Source organism: Pipra filicauda, unplaced genomic scaffold (genome assembly GCF_003945595.2).
Source record: "Pipra filicauda isolate LSUMZ 115617 unplaced genomic scaffold, ASM394559v2 scaffold176_size3548034_pilon, whole genome shotgun sequence".
Lineage (NCBI taxonomy): Eukaryota > Metazoa > Chordata > Aves > Passeriformes > Pipridae > Pipra > Pipra filicauda.
In genome coordinates this window covers 1,366,845-1,383,356 of record NW_024104283.1, presented here as the reverse complement: position 1 = coordinate 1,383,356, position 16,512 = coordinate 1,366,845, and the positions used below count along the sequence as shown (strand labels likewise).

The window sequence follows — 16,512 nt, the reverse complement described above, 5'->3', positions numbered from 1 at the left end:
AAGGGGACCTGTCTGTTCCCTGGGAAAAGCCAGAAACCATACCAAGAAAATTGTATCAAGAATATAGAGCTCCTGCACACCAAAGCAAAATCCATCCCTTCCCATGACTTCAAAACAGCCGCCTCAGCCTTTGCTGTCACTTTAGCTGTTAAAGAAAAGTCTGATCTTTGCTTTCAGACACGTGTTTTACGTAGCATGACAAGAAAACACAGTCGAAACTTTTCATTGCTCTAGTATAGAAAAAAAAAGCTTTTTATTCTGTGTTATAAAGGAAGAAAAGCTTTGAGAACTTTGCAGGCAGGTTTGTTCAGGAAGCACTTTAAATATGAAACAGAAATCTTTCTTATCATGATTCTTTTAATGAGTTTATTCATGGGACTTTTTTTTTTCTGGAAACAAGAGCACATGGCTGCTGCAGCTACAATCTTCCAACCAGATTTTCCACTTGTTAACTGCAGTTTTATAGAAACATAATTAAACCAATTTATATGGGACTACTACACTGTAAAACAGGGTGATCCCACTGAGAATTTCTCAGTTGCAATTGTCACTCAGTTCTCATTGTTACTTATTGCAAAAATAGCAAGATCAAACATAGCATGAGAGTGGATTTTTCAGCAGGTATACACGTTGCAGCAGCCCATAATGATTTAAAAGTAAAACACAAGAAAAATGGAAACACTCAGAGTACTGGTTTCATTTACACCTGAATGTGTGCATGCATGTGTTATGGATGCAGGGGATGTTGGTCAGTTGGGGATAACTGCTATAAAAACATAGACCCATATTATACCTGGCACAAAGCTTGCTTCACCTAGGGAAATGTGTTATGACTTAGTGAAGGCTCACTTTTGCCACTGACATTACTCTGGTAGAAAGGGACCTCATTTCACAACTAGACCCTAACTCATATTGGGGCATCTGTGCCTCAGCACTGCCAAACATGTACATCCTTCCTGATGGGCTACTCAGAGCCAGTTAAGCCTAGCAAACGTGTTTGTGCACAGCACTCGAGTAATACAGTGTGCGCAAAACCCGCTAGTTCTCTCCCATAATAGTAAATTCCGTAACAGTTGATTATTTATACATTAACACACAGATTTCATTTCTTCCATCCTATACCCATCCATTGTAGAAGTAGTGTTGTTGCCACTTGCTCTGTTAGGCACGAATTAATGCATCAGAGCCGTGTAATTTATGCATGCTATTTTGTCAAGTCTGTATGGAATCTTCTTTGGAGAGGCAAGCTGCTCTCTACTCTGGGGCCAGAAATAGTATTAATTTTTCTTTTCTTTTGGTGCCATGGACCAAGGTAACTTCAGAGCAGTCACAAGCAAATCTCTGATGAGATGGAAATTGCAGTGTTCTGTGTTTTATGCCATTTCAGGTAGAGATAATTTGTGTGCATGCAGAAGTACAACACCGATATAACAGAAGAAAACTCTAGTTGACGTGTATATTCAGGGGATGCCATTATCAGGGCAGCCAAACGACCAAGGACAAAGCACTGATTTACTAAGTTAGAATATGACCGTACATTTCTAGGTTTTAAAAATGAGCGAGGAAACCAAACTGCCTGCCTTTCCCAGGAAGCAGTATTAGTAGGCAGACAGCTTGTTCCACTTAAATGCGCCCCACTGCAATAACAGTATTACTTGTGAAATGAAGACACAACATACAGCCTTTTCTTAGTGCTTTACAATTCTTAGGTCAAGTGCTAATACATATTACAGAGCTCTCCCTGGCAAGTATTGTTAGAGCTGTCATTAAAGACCTCCAAAAGTCTTAGCTGTGCAATTGAAAATGTTTCCAAATCCTCTTATCCCAAACATAACAAATCTCACTGTTGTTAAATCTGATGTTTTGTAAATTTGATACTACTTGGCTTATTGAGGGGGCTGGAGAATTTTTTTTGTGCAATAACACAAATCTCCAGAAAACGAATAATGCGTCTCGGAGAAAGGGAATAACACGGATCTCTGGGAAGGGATTTATGTAGACCCGTGGAAAAGGAAAAATCAAAGACCACCTCCAGTACAGTATGAAGATGATTCTAGGATTAAAAGGCACAATAATGCTACCCAATTACAGCTCTGCCTGGGTCATGTGCTATGCGTAGCAGAAAGCAGCAAGATGGCAGATACTCTGGGTTATTTTAATTAATTTAATCATGTGACTAATTGGTCTCTGCTGGGTTTCTGTGGTAACTGCTTCCTAAGTGCTGATGGGCAATTGTGTTAAATGTAGCTTGGAAACTGCACGTAGGGTGCAGTGCCTTCTAGAGAGCAAAGGGAATTGTACAGCTGTGCAGGGAAGGTGCTCCTGCTGGGGCACTGATTATCTCCGTGCAGAATGTTTACAGCTGTACTGTCCCCTTTGCTCATCTGCAAGCATGCTCCCCGAAGGAACAGGCTTATTTGCAGAAAACGTGCTAGACTTTCTTCCTCCTGGGCGTGAAAGTAGATTTCCTGTAGGAATATGTGAGGGCACAAATATGCAGCAGAGCACACGCTATTTGGAAACAAAGGGAGAGCAGCCAGAGAGCCGTGTGTGCAAAACTGAAATGACTCCTGCATGCACAGTGTGAGGCCCTGGAAACCAGAATGTCTTCTTAGCGGTGACTGTGTTCGAGGGTAAATCCATTACCGAACCCTGACACAAACAACATGCGAAACTGCTTTTTTTTTTCCAACTGCTCCTGCGTCTCTTGTATTATTCATGAAATCCCTAAATCCACACAGGTCATAATTAGCATGGAGTACTGCAAAATGGCACAGAGCTGCCTTCAAAATTAGCAAACATTAAAATGACTTTTACAAGTCATTCTTTGCTTCACAGGTTGAATTTCGGATTACCACGAACAAGAAGTTGTCATCCTGTTAGATCCAAACTTACACTGGTGTCTCCTCACATGATTAATGAAACAGTACGAATGGAAAGATGATTAATAATAGCAACCTACATTCCAGTAATCACAACTGCACGTAAGAAATGACTGTTTAATGGGGTGGTAAGTTAAACTCCATTAAGGGCACAGAGAAAAAACAACTGAGAATCTCTTCTCCTCAATACCTTTCACTGAAAAAAAAACCAACCTAATAAAACATCCATAAGACAATACAAGACATGCTGCAAACAGAGAACACAACAGGGAACAGAAAATGCTATATCTTATCCTAACCTCGCCAGTGAAAATGCAGAAAGAAGTTAGGAAATGTAGGAAGACATAGCCAGAGAGAGGTTAAAAGTTTGATAGCTGTACTGTGAAGGCTAGAAAGGTTCCACTTAATAAAGCAAGGGAAAGGATAAGGCAGAATGGTGAAGGAAGAAAAATGTTCATCCCTGCCCTGGCCTACTGGAGGATAAAAAGCTATCCAGCCTAACTGTTGCAGACCTGAGCTTTATTTTATTTAATATAAATTAGGTTAAATTTAAAATACCTTATACATCTTTATCAGCAAAAACTGGTAGTTGTAGATCACAAATATCTAATTCCTCAATTCTCCTGTTGTAATGCCACCATTGGCAGATCTCATCCTACTGACATCACTGTAAATATTGTCCCTGATTGTCCAAGAGCAAAATACCTCCTTTGTTTTGAAACTGGTGGTCAGCACCTTTTTGCATTGAGTTATTCAAGCCTGAGTTCAAGGCTGAAGAAATCAAAAGCACAAAATAACCACATTTGCTGTTAGCTGTCTTTAGGAAACCAACTTTAGGAAACAATTTATGAACAAGATTATATGCTGTAACATCTCTAGTTGTGTTCTTTGGAAAAGTTAGGCATAGTGAAGCTCCTACACATCACATTTTATGCCAAAATGCCCAGATATAATGAATTAGAGCTCTACATGACACTTCTTTAAAAATAGTCCTTACTATGTGAGATTGAACACAACCTCATATACTGCTTTGTCTTTTCATGAGAAGACTTCTACACCTTCCATATTTTCACCAACAATAAATACTAGAAAATACTGACATTTTCAAAACACTCCAAAACAGCAGTGTGGTGACACTGATAACTCTATTATGAATGCTGAAATTTTTTAAGAGAATCTTGTGGATAACTGAAAGTGAGACAAAACCTTTTGATTTCAATGATAATAATAAAAAAACTTTCCAGTAGCACTGTAGCAAACCTCTTGCTCCTCCATACCCAGAAAGAATTAAATGGAGCTATTACAATTCCTATACCGGGCCAAAATTACAGCTGATGCAAGTAGCCCCATTTATTTTAATAAAGTTACGCCTGCTTACACCAGCTATGTATTTGCCCAACCAAATGGGACACGTCAATTTGGATTTGGATTATGTCACAGAGCCCTTCACGCTTGCTATGCCATCAGTGCAACCGCTCTGATTAGGAAGACGGGTCTCGCCATAGTGATCAGCCCATTTGTTCATCTCATCTGGCAAATTGCTGCTGACAATAGCCAGTACCTGAAGGAAGGAATGAAAAATATCCTATAACCTACACAGTTAAAGGATGCATCTGGGGCTTACACAGCAGGCAATATCTCTCATGAATGAGGTTTGGTTTCCATTGCTCTTTTACTTGGCTTAGCTATATATTTTGCTAATAATAATCAGTTTTATCAAATCTCTGCAACTATACCATCTACTTTAACATCCAGTTCAACTGCTACTCTAAGCAGAGCACTACTGTTTATTTCAGTGGCTTATGGCTCAGGCTTTTAACTACTATTTGTAACAGTTCAGTCTAAAAATGGGCCGTGTAATTTTGGGAAGTAATAATGCCTACCAAATCTGAGTAGGCTATCCTTTCATTCCTGCAGGAGACAGAAAATACGCAGAGGATGGTGTACGCATGCCCTCTGCCAGTGACAGCTTCAGTGTTTACTTGTGTTTGCTTGTTCCTGCTTAGTCAGTCCCAAGCAAAGCAGCTCATTTCAGGCCCTAGTTACAAGCATTAACACATCAAGTATTATAAATTGAAATTGCAAAAGACGAACTTCTGTCCAGCCTTCTCCTTCTCCACAGGCTTAACACTTTTGTATTTCCTAAATCATCTTTGACTCTGCTCTTGGAGAACTCTGCCTATCCAAACTCTCTCTAAATCTTACCACTCCTTGCTCTATTCATGTTTCAGCAACCACCCAACTATCCTCCTCAATACTGCCCTACCTCAGACCCTAGATTTGGCCACTTAACTACCATTACATCTGCGCCATCCAACTTACTGTCCTTCCCTATCCTCAGCTTCAGGCTCTTGTCTAGCTTCACTCGTTCCACTAAGATATTTTTTTTCAGGTTGTTTTTTTTCCCCCTAGACATACTAACTCACTTTTGTAAAAGTACCAGTAATTTAGCTGGGGTCTTAAATTATTTCTAATTCTTCCAGGGAATTATTTTCTGTCCTGTCTGGTATCTGCAACTCCTCCTAGTTCAGTATCAGCTGCAGAGTTTGTGAACTTGTTCTCTGTTCTCTCCTGGAGATCATTAATGAAATATGAAACAAGACCAACCTCACGAAAGTCCCTCTGGCACTTCTCTATCCACAACCTGATATGCTGCTCTTTATCACCATCCTTTACTTCATTCCTTGAGCCTGTTTTCAGGCCACTTGACAGTGTTCATACCCAAAGTAATTTGCTTTACTCTGAGGGTAAGATTTCATGAGATGCCATTTCAAGTGCTTTACTAAATTTCAAATCCATTAGAACTTCTAATTTGCCTCCTTCAGCTGATTTGTGTGCATGTGTACATACTAGCTGTGTTTGCTTGGCAAAACCTCTATACTCCTCTGTTACTCTTAGCCCATATGGTATAACTGCAGAAGACAAGGATGTGGTTGAGTGGGTGTGTGCATTGAATATCTACTTTTTGTCGAAAAACTCAACTTTTTTTTTCTAAAATAACAATTAGTTTTTCTCAAGCAAATTAAATTAAAAACTTCTGTAGCACATATAAAAACATTCCACAACATTATAAAGTAGTTTTTGTGTTGGCAGTAAACTTGGATCCTTTGCAATACAATCAGCTTCTTATTTCAGTGTCCAACTTCCTATGAAAATGTGGACTGAGGTATGCTGCTGTGCCAAAAATGCATTCACTGTTTCCGTGGAGGGCATCAAACTATCCATAGGCATCAAATAACACATCAAAAAAACCTAACCTTATCCAGCAAACATGATCCTAAGTCCAAATAACCCCATAAATATCTTTTTCTAAAAGCTGTTATGTATAAAAATTATATCCCAGCTGCTCTTTACAATGTTACAACCTGCCAGGTCATGCCTAACTGAAAGTTACTTTATTCTGCCATTAAGTAAATTAAATAAAAATTCCTTAGGAACTATCAGTTTCATTTCCTATGCTCAAAAAGAAAGCAACATTTTTATGTCTCTTTTTCTTTTTTTGGTGGTTTGTTTTTTTTCTTAATCACCATACAAATGACTTCCAAATTTTCAGGAACAGTTGCTGGTTTTGATGATATATTACAGATCCTTGTCAATATCTCTGCTGCTTCACACTTTTATTTCCTTAGGAACACTAGGCTGAGTACCATCTGCTCCTGGTGATTTACTACTCTCAAGTTGCTGAAGTTGCTCCATAACTTCCTCTTAAGAGACTTCAATTTCTGTTATAAGGCCACACTGATTTCCTGTGAAAAGTGTCCTTGGGACAGGAATTTCCTCATCATCCTCTGCAGTGAAGATGGACACGGGACATTTAATTTGATTTCTCTGCTACTCCACTTTTTCAGAAGAGGGCAGAGTTATGGCTGGGTGGCCTACAGGGACAAGGGACTTACAGGTGGTATTTTGTTTTCTACAGAGCCACTTTTTTTGTACTTCCTACAGTGCCTTGAATCTACACCTTTCAGACAATTTCCTTGTCTTTTTATTTCTGAACTTCATCTCAGGAACCTTTAGTTATAATTGCCTTGACTATGTTTTCAAAATTTTTGAAGGAAGAGCTTTGTCTCAAATAAGCAAAACATTTGGTATTTTTGCTCCACAAGTGCCTACAACCCTGTTGGCATTTCCATCATTTAACAATCATACTTCCAATTTGGAAAAAAATTATTTTTTCCTCTCTTGCTGTGTGAAAAACCACAGAAACAATAAGAAAGCAGACCGCATGCGAAATAATTAAATTGCCTGTACACAATGTACAGGGCAAATATGCGCAGGGCCCGATCCAAAGCTAATTACAGGCAATGGGATGTCACCCACTGAGGCTGATGGAATCTCGATTAGGCTCAAAGGAAGCCCACCAAAAAAGCAGAGGGAGTTTTATGTCTCATCTTTCAGTTACACTAATCATAGGTGTTGTTTGTAACAGTACTAGGTAACAAATTTTCCAGTAAAAGTGTGATTTTTAAGTTGACGGTGTCCCTTTAAGGCTTATGCACTTCTTCACTTAACTATGCCAGATTTACTCTCCCCTTTCTACTTTTTCCTTGCTCAGAGGTATACATACCATCTGTGCATCTAATATGGTATTCTTAAATAGCCTCCAGAGTGATTCAAGGCTTCTTTTTCCCCCCTTTTTAAACTTTCTCTTGATTAACCTTTTTCCTTCGTATTTTTGAGCCCTCTCTTTCAGAGATCCTGGTCCTTCATGACGTTAGCATCTTCCAACACTGACGTCAGGAGTATGGCTACCTGTTTTTTTAATGCTTGTGCATTAGTCAAAACTCAGTGGGGATACCTTATCAAGCCATTGATATTGATAAGTTGCTTCTGCAAATGGAGACACAAGACTGAGCCATTTGACAATAGCCAAAGTTGACCATTACTACTACTACACAATGAAATTATTCAAACCCATCTCCTCACAAATATCTAAATGGTGGTGTACTGTTTTAATCTCTGGATTAAGCTTTTAAGACTTACATTTAGTTCTAGGAGCTCTCTTCCACCTCATTTTTAGTAGCACTGAGCACCACAACTTTGAAAGCCTGGGGGCTAAATTAAAAATAATAAGAGCAATTTAGACTGAGTTGTTGTTTGATTTCTACCTCAACAGGTTTCCCTTTTCACTGGACACTCCGAATTTCAAGGGAAGGAAGGGCCACAGGCCACTGCAGTGCTGCATCCATCTGCGTTATAAGGGGAAAATTACTGCATTCAGCCAGTGCTAATGGAGACGCTGAGTCCTTGATGGTTTCACATACTCCCCAGTAAAGCTGCACCAGGCTACCATAACCAGCTTAAGATCCTTCCTCTCACAAAGCCCAGAGAAGTGCTAGAGAGATGCACTGCCCTGCTTTTAAAGTAAATGTACAGCAACAGAGCCACATCTCCTGCTCTTCCTATGTGTGCCAACCTAAGGACTGGTTCCTGTGTGACTATCTCCACCAGGCCCTCCATGCAACAGAGGCAAGGTCTGGCCTCCTGCTTCTTAGGCTGGAGAGTAAATAAACCAAAAACATCTGAAGCCACACTCACACACATACACACCCCTCCCACGCCCAAGCCCATCAAATACTTTATGACTGTTTCTAAATATTAATAAACAGATGAGTACATTTATTTTAGACACAAAATTGCATCGAGGCTGACAAGTCACAACATATGTTTACTTTCTGCCCAATTTAAATTCAAACGGGTGAGTTGTAAATGCTTGGGTTTTTGACAGAACACAGCCGGTCACTGAACTTAGCTGGCCAGCAAGCTATCTAATATTATTGCAGAAACGATTTTCTAGAAAAAAGATATTTGACATTTTCAGACTTTTGCCCTATAAAACCCCCCTCATTCTTCCAGCAAGTTTAACACTTGCACATTGAGCATGGCTTGATTTACTGCGAGAAGCTGACTTCAACTAACAATCCCCAGTAGTACATTTTCCTGTTCATCCAGCAGCTTATAAGTTATATCCATTTGGCCTCTCCTAGCCTCATTTAAACTCACAAGGCCAGATTCAAGGTTAATGTGTGTAAGGGTTTCTTCAGTCTTCCCATAAACCAGCAGATGTTTGCAAACAAACCTAAAAGGCGATGAAACTTTCCTAGCTAGAAGGGGCCAAAAAGATAGACAATGTGATTTACTCCCTTGGTCTGACTCAGTTTCATCCTTGAATTTATTGCAAGATTTCTATGGCTGATGGAGGGGAAAGTCACCACATTGGGAGAGTAATAGAGTGATTAAATACAGATCATCAGCTGACAAGAAATGTCGCAACACCACTGAATTGCTGCCTCACCTGCACAAATTACTTCACCACTTGTGAAATGTGACAGCAAGGTTAGCTCCTGAGACACTCTAGGACTAAAAATGACCTTCTACCTTCAGCTGGGCCCCTCAAATTTTCTGCTGCTGCCCACCGTGGTACCCTGCCTGGGAGGAATTTCACCCCATTAAACAATGCAATTAGTTCCAATTTCTGTATCCATACATCCTTTCAGAAATGTGCACAAAGGGTGTTGCTCACAACATAGTTCCTAATGCAAACAAATTTTTGAAAACGATATTTGCTTAATTTTGGTTTTCAAATAAAAATATATAGAGTGAAAAAAATACTGAACCTCCTTTTTCAATATTTTCCTGACTTAATGAGCTGACTGATAAGTGAACAGATGCATTAAGGCAATAATTTATTCAAATGTCATGATATTTTTGAACAAACATTTAATATGCATTTCTTTATTTGCTCAGCTCGTATTAGTATTAATGATTGATGTGTTCATTAGGAAAGGGAAAAGTGGCACCAAATATAATCTGTGCAAATTAGATTCACTTTGGAGATCTACCCCAAGCTTTTAACAGAATAAAGACTGTTCTTGATGCTCATTTTGTGTTGAACATGTGGAAACAAAGCTGGAAGATGCCTAATTTTATATGAGGCCAAGGCAATGTGGGCTAATCAACACAACCTCAGCTGAGACATGGAAAATAGAAGAGAGCAATATTTTTTGAGCAATTGGCTAGCTCACATATGTTGGAGCCAAAGGGGTTCAGAGGTAAAGTAAGCACCCATGTGTATTATATCTGTTCATTTTCTGCATCATTGTTATGCATCTAAACTCTTTAATCAAAAATCCCTTGGTGATGTAAAAATGTCCTAGATTCAGATTATAAGTCTATCTTGCCAAATTTTTAAAGGAGCAAAATGTCTATTTATCCCCTAGTGTCTTCCTCTATGTCTATTTATCCCCTAGTGTCTTCCTCTCCCCTTCAAAAATTCATCCTAAGTGATTTAAGACTTCAGTAAAGCTTCTTAGTAACCTCCAGAAAAATGGCTACCAGCCATATTTCTCCCTCAGTCAGTCTGGAGGTAGCAACTTCTTTCACTTGTCCAATACCAAAGTGTCATAACATCTATTTAAATCCAAATCATTGCTCTAAACTGCATACACCTAGTCCTCAAAAAACTTAAAAGCATTTCTAGTCAAGTACTAACACAATTAATAGTGTTTTATTGTAACATCTGTACGTAAACAAAACCTACTTCTGGGAAAAAGGAAAAATGCAATCCCCGAAGCTGCCCAGAACTGATGTGAGGACACCTCACGTAAACTGGTCACTTCATTTCAATCAAATGCATTCTGCCCAAGAGGCAGCTGTAATTAGCATATTCATCTTGATATAACCAAAGTAGGCAGAATGCAACACGACTGATGTAATGTGACATGGTGGTTAAAATTAAAAGTGAACACGCCTTTTAATTGGATTGGATACCTGCTAGTAATTCAGACAATAGGGATTTGATTCAAATTTATAGTATTAAATGGCAACAGATGGACAGTAAAGTGTCCACTGAGTTTACAAACTGACAAGCACGATGGGGTCGTCAGATCCCTTCATTAAGTCACTGGTGGCATCAGTCAGGTGCTGCTGCCTGTTTCATTGTTAGCAATGGCAATACATTTTGCTTTGCTCTGGGTGAGCAGTGAGATATTCTAACCGATGATCTCAGTAGGTTAATTTGGAATTTCATTTGCCTCTTCTAATCATGAAAAATCCTGGGTCTGTTTAGGGAGGGAGTTTTATGGGATTTCTGGGTTTAGCATCCTGTAAGTAACAAGGCCAGCTGATGACAGCTAGAGAGCAATGCCAATCTTCTCCTTTACAATCAATGCCACCCATTTCTTTCACAGCTCAGGATTTTCCTGATATTTCAGTCTCTGTTCCAGATTCTTGGTCACTATCTGCAGCCTTCCACCCTCCACAAACTCTAAGAACATCTTCTAAGGGAGGTTTTTTCCTTATTCCACTTTCTCCAGCCACTTCCTGAAAGAAGTTTGCAATTGTGCCCCACGTTTGAGCTATTTCCTCTGCAGACTCAGCGTCTCATCTGCATTCACTCATCAACACTCATTTATAACTCAACAAAGCAATCACAGCTATGGAGATGTTTGTTGTCTTTTTCCCTTCTACCTTCAAGCATTTGCAAGAAACCTCTTTAATTGGCTGCTGTGGCAAATACGCGTACGCACACGTGCAGATGTGCACATACACACACGAGCACACATAAATACACGTGCGCACGTTCTACGCAAACCCACAGCAGCAGCAGCAACTCTGTGAACTGCTTATTAAATCCTGCTTCTCTACAGCTCCGCAGAACCAAATACAGCCAATTTCATACAATCCAGGTAGGACACCTGCTCTGCACTGACCTTTCTGAACACATGATTAATGCAAGTTAAATCTGTAGGAGAAACAGGTTTTCTATTCAGAGCCCCACGTGCTTCCAAACTTATTATGGAAAGGGAGTCTAAAGGAACAGCTGAGCTTTTTTTTTTCTTTCTTTTTTTTGTCAAAAGCATTATATGCATCAAGATGCTTTAAGCAATTTTCCAAATTTCAATGACTGATGATCACTTTACAAATTAAATTTTGCAGATGCATAAGAAAGAGATGAAAGGAGCTTTTTTTTTTTGCCATTACCCATTGACTTAACAGTGAGATTGTTAAATATTTCTCATGCGCTGTTAGGCTGCACAATTAAGCTTGAAATCAAGAGAACTTTCTCTGACAAGCCTCAGTAATAATTTTGGGGAATGATAGCTTCTGCTTACTCCCAGTTTTTAGGTTGTGTTTGTATATACATGTCCATATTAAACACATAGTGATATACATTAGTTAAGCAAAAAACTATGCAGGCAGGAGTACTAAAGGTTTATGATGTTGCATGCACTTTTATAATCTTTAAATATAATTTGAAAATGTAAGGAATTGTCTAATGCAACAGAACTTAGGACTAAACAAATATGTGTGACTTCTTACAGCTCCATTTGATTGTTCACGTTCATTCTTGCCACATAGGTCAGATAAAAGACCCTAAAACACACTCCCTGTCTGCACTACCAACTTAAACACAGTGCTGTCCATTACTATCCTGTACAGGGAGAAAAAGCCACCTTTGTGTACATCTTTGTGGTGCTAAAGAGTAGTTTACTTTTACTTTTTGATTTATGCCTCTTTGTTTATTACTATGAATGAAATTTGACTGCACTGTAATCAAAAGCATCTATCTTTTTTTTCCTGATTGGGAGGCAGTGCAAAGCAGGAACAAGGTCAAGTATAAAATACTGGCTGACAACCTTGCAGTCACTTTGTCTCCAAGGTCTTAGTCAAATCAAGTAAATTATCCTTTAATATATCTGTGAACAGAGCCTATAACCTCTATGAATTCAGCCCTCATTCTATGTTTGGCTATTTGGTCATAATAAATTTGTTTTCTGACCCATTGAGTCAATAAACTTAATTTCAAAATTAATCTTTTCAGGCTTCAAACTCACTGGATCCAATTATGAAGCCAATCATTCCCTTTAAATTTAATATTCTGAAACTTGGTGGTCTAGTGCTTTTTGCTGTTATGTGACTCTTTGGTACTTAACTTTATATTAGATAGCCCATAAAATTAAATCTCCAAGGAAGGGAGCATCAGAACAACTCCAAATCTTAAATCTTCAGTTACAAACATTAGTACCAAATGTTCCTTTTTCCTGCAAAGGTTCCTTTTAATTGATATTATGCACAACACACATTCTACAGTATTTTGTTATGTGTATTTAACTATGCAAAATAGACCAAGCAGGAGCAGGAATGCAGATTTGGGTTATTTTTATTTGGGGGTGGCAGTGGTGATATTTTTAGGTTTCTTTCTAAATTTGATCTAGTCTAAATACTTTAAGTTTCACTTAATGGAGTAAAACTCTTAAGTTTTTCTTCATTCATTTCTGGTAATTTAGACAAACTTATTCTATTGGGAGACCCATTATCATTCCAAAACATATTTATTTCTATTCTTACGAGGCATGGTTGCTGATATAGATAATTTTAAATGGTCATGACTCCAAAATACCTGGAGCAATATTTGCATTTCTTACGAGAAAAGCAACTTAAAGTTGCAGAAGTCCTTTTCCTTACAAACTTCTCATCCCAGCCATGCAGCTCCCTGACAACCCTGGCTATGTAGAGATGCAGGGTACAAGGCACAGCTTCTGGAGCACAAATAAACTCAACTCCACCCGGACAAAAGGCAGGAAGGACTGATGTGCACTTCTGCCTAAACTACTTGAGTTCAGAAGCTCCTGAGACCAGTAAGATACCGGCTTATTCCAGTGTTGCTACTCTTGCTAAACCTACTGCAGAAGAGGGCTGGGAAGGAGTTAGAAGTTGGGAGCAGTCAGTGCCCAGATGACCCGGGGCTTTCCGGAGCACTTTCATGGCACTTCAGTGCGGTCTCCTGTCAAACCTTCTCCCAGCTGGGAATCTGTGGGGCATGTAGCACTGCAGTATGCATTTGTCCTGTATACAGGAGATGATTCTTTTCATTAGAATGATGACAAAAGTCCTAATTCTGAACACAGCAATTGCCATTCAGGGATGGATAATTTGCAATATTACTTAGTGCTGTTTTGAGACATTAGTGATGACTTATTCTTTACTGTTTAAACAGTCCTATCATTTTAAGCAAGTGCTTATTACAGCACTTCTTATCTAGGGGAGGGAGGGAAGATTGCTTAACAAGATCCATTAGGAAATTCAAGCCTTAAATAAAGTGACCACAAAGTCCTATCAGCTCCCAGAAACACAGCAGCTGTACATATTTAATGTAATACAACACTATATTGTGGTGGAGATCCACTGCTTAAAACATACATAAGGCAGGTGAAATGTGACTATTTTGCTTCTCTGTTTGAAAAATGAGAAAGAGTGGAGTGGTATAACTTCTTAAATACATAAATAAGCATTAGACTCATGGAGAAGACAGGTACGCTGTTGGACTAGAAGTTATAGATTAAAGGTCAGCAGTTAAATCTGAAACTACTGCAGCCTGGTTCCTTTGATCTTGTTCCTCTTGTTCCACTCTATTACTAACAGGTGAGATGTAAAACCAGAAGCATGAGGGTCTGCTGAATTCTACTGTACTTGTCTTAATTTAATGGCAGCACTTCCTAAATATTCTGTCCCCTGATCATTTAGTGCCATAAACACACATGCTACAGCTACAGATTTCCCCTGTTTGCTCAGATCCTGTGCAATTCCAGGTTTCCACAGGTCCAAAGGGGAAAAAAAATTTACTCACTGGCTTAGCTTTGAAGCAGAGCCAATGTAGCAATAAACAGGCTATCAAAAATATTATCTCACCATGTTTTGCCAAGTCCTCCTATATGACATTTTGTTAGTTTGCAACCCTTTTAGTGAATAATAAGACATTTCACTGGTATATGATAGTATATGATAGGAACATCTACTGTATTATGAGATATATATATGTGTGTGTATATATCTATATATATACACACAAAAAAAATTATAAATACAGAGAGCTTTCTGGATGGAAATATTCAGCATCATTTAGCTTTCAGAAGAAGTTAACAGAGGTGTAGGAAAGGGAACTAAGGAGAATGAGATGCTCTAATTCATCCCTTCTCATAATACAAGGACAAGGAAGCCTCCAATAAAGCACAAGCATAATAAATAATAAATCAGGTAAAGGGGAACTTTTTCATATCCTGCCTGACTGATTGAATTCATGGTCATAAACTATTACTGAACCCTGCTATTAATGGGTTACTAGAAGGTTGAAGAACACCTATGCATTATGTTAACATGTATTTATTTTCATTTAGTAGGGATCTAAACCTCCTATTTCAGGATCTAAGATGTAGGTAAAAAAGAATCCACTAAGAACTACTGTTCTTTCATCTGCGTCTCCAAGCTTTCCCAAATTATCTGGTACTCATCAATTCTGAACACACAGTACCACCTAAGCGGGATCCCTGATAATGCCTCCATTACTATGAACTATCTTAACTATCTAACCCATGTAAATTTGTGACTGGAAGTCATAGGAGCACTCAGCTGACAGGGATCTGTATCCTGTCAGCCTAGAGTTTCTAGACTGTGTCTTACACGTTGTTAACGCGCACTGAACTGCATGTGCGTATACGTGTGTGTGTGCACGTACACTTACATCCATGTGAGTTTATTTTCGAATGAGGAGTACTTAAGGAGCATGTATTTCCCTCCCCTACACTTTTCTTTAGACAAAAAGAATGTAAACAACACTTCAGAGAAGACTCATGTGACTTTTACTTGCCTGTCTGCTCCAGTAGACACTATGAGCTTGATTCTCCAAGACTGCCATTAAAATTCCACTCTACTGATTTTTGCAACCTAATTCTTCAGGCGTTTTTTTTTTTTTTTGGTAGGATGATGTGACCCAAATTTATAAAGGAGGTTAATTTGCTATAACATTGCATCTTGAATATAGAATCCGTATGTATTTATTTGTTATTATCATAGGTGTAAAAGACCAGATTTAGAGACCTGAATTCAATTTGAACTTGACAGGCTTGGTATGTTCTGTAGCATGAGGGAAGATGGCATCATTTAGGATGCAGAGGGTTTTATGAATGATAAACATCTCTAAGACAATAAAGCTACCTGAAGTCTCACACTATTTAGCACCAAAAGGGCATAGCTACTTTTTAAACAACTAAAAATGTTGGAGTGTTTCTTCTTTATTTTTCTTTAAATGACATATTGCACATTCTGCTATACAGAAACAGCTGCTGAAGCAACCTAGAGGGCATTTTCAGGCACTGTACTTCAGTGATTACAGCAATTTTTGTAGACATTCAATATTAGGATTGAATTCTAATTTTAGACGGAGTTAAATTTAAATTGAGTAGGAGGGACTTTGATGTTACTTTAGATGTTCTAACATTGCCTACCCCAACCCAAAAGCTGTATAGTGTCTGAATTTTGCAGCACTGATAATTTATTAGTAATGATACATTTTAAAAGTATGAAACTAGAGCTCACTAGCAGCAGTGAAAAGATGTCCACTATTGTGATGGGACCGAGACTTAGGCCCTGAAAGCATTTACCCACTGGTCATGATTCCAGTGCCCTGGGACTTGGTGACACTGTCATACACAACCCCCCTCTACTCTATTTCCGTGATACCTCCTCTTAGTTGTGTATGTGCAGCAAGTATCCTGGGACCTCAAAGCCAAACTGGGAGTCATATTAATGCTTATCAGTATTTAAATTCCCTGACTCTCACAAAACTCAAGCA

At 38.7% G+C, this 16,512-nt stretch overlaps 1 protein-coding gene across 2 annotated transcripts in view; it reads right to left on the bottom strand.

The window, feature by feature from the left end:
• LOC114002232 (sine oculis binding protein homolog) overlaps positions 1–16,512 on the bottom strand; it is a 117,025-nt gene that overhangs the window by 76,330 nt on the left and 24,183 nt on the right. The window lies entirely within an intron of this gene.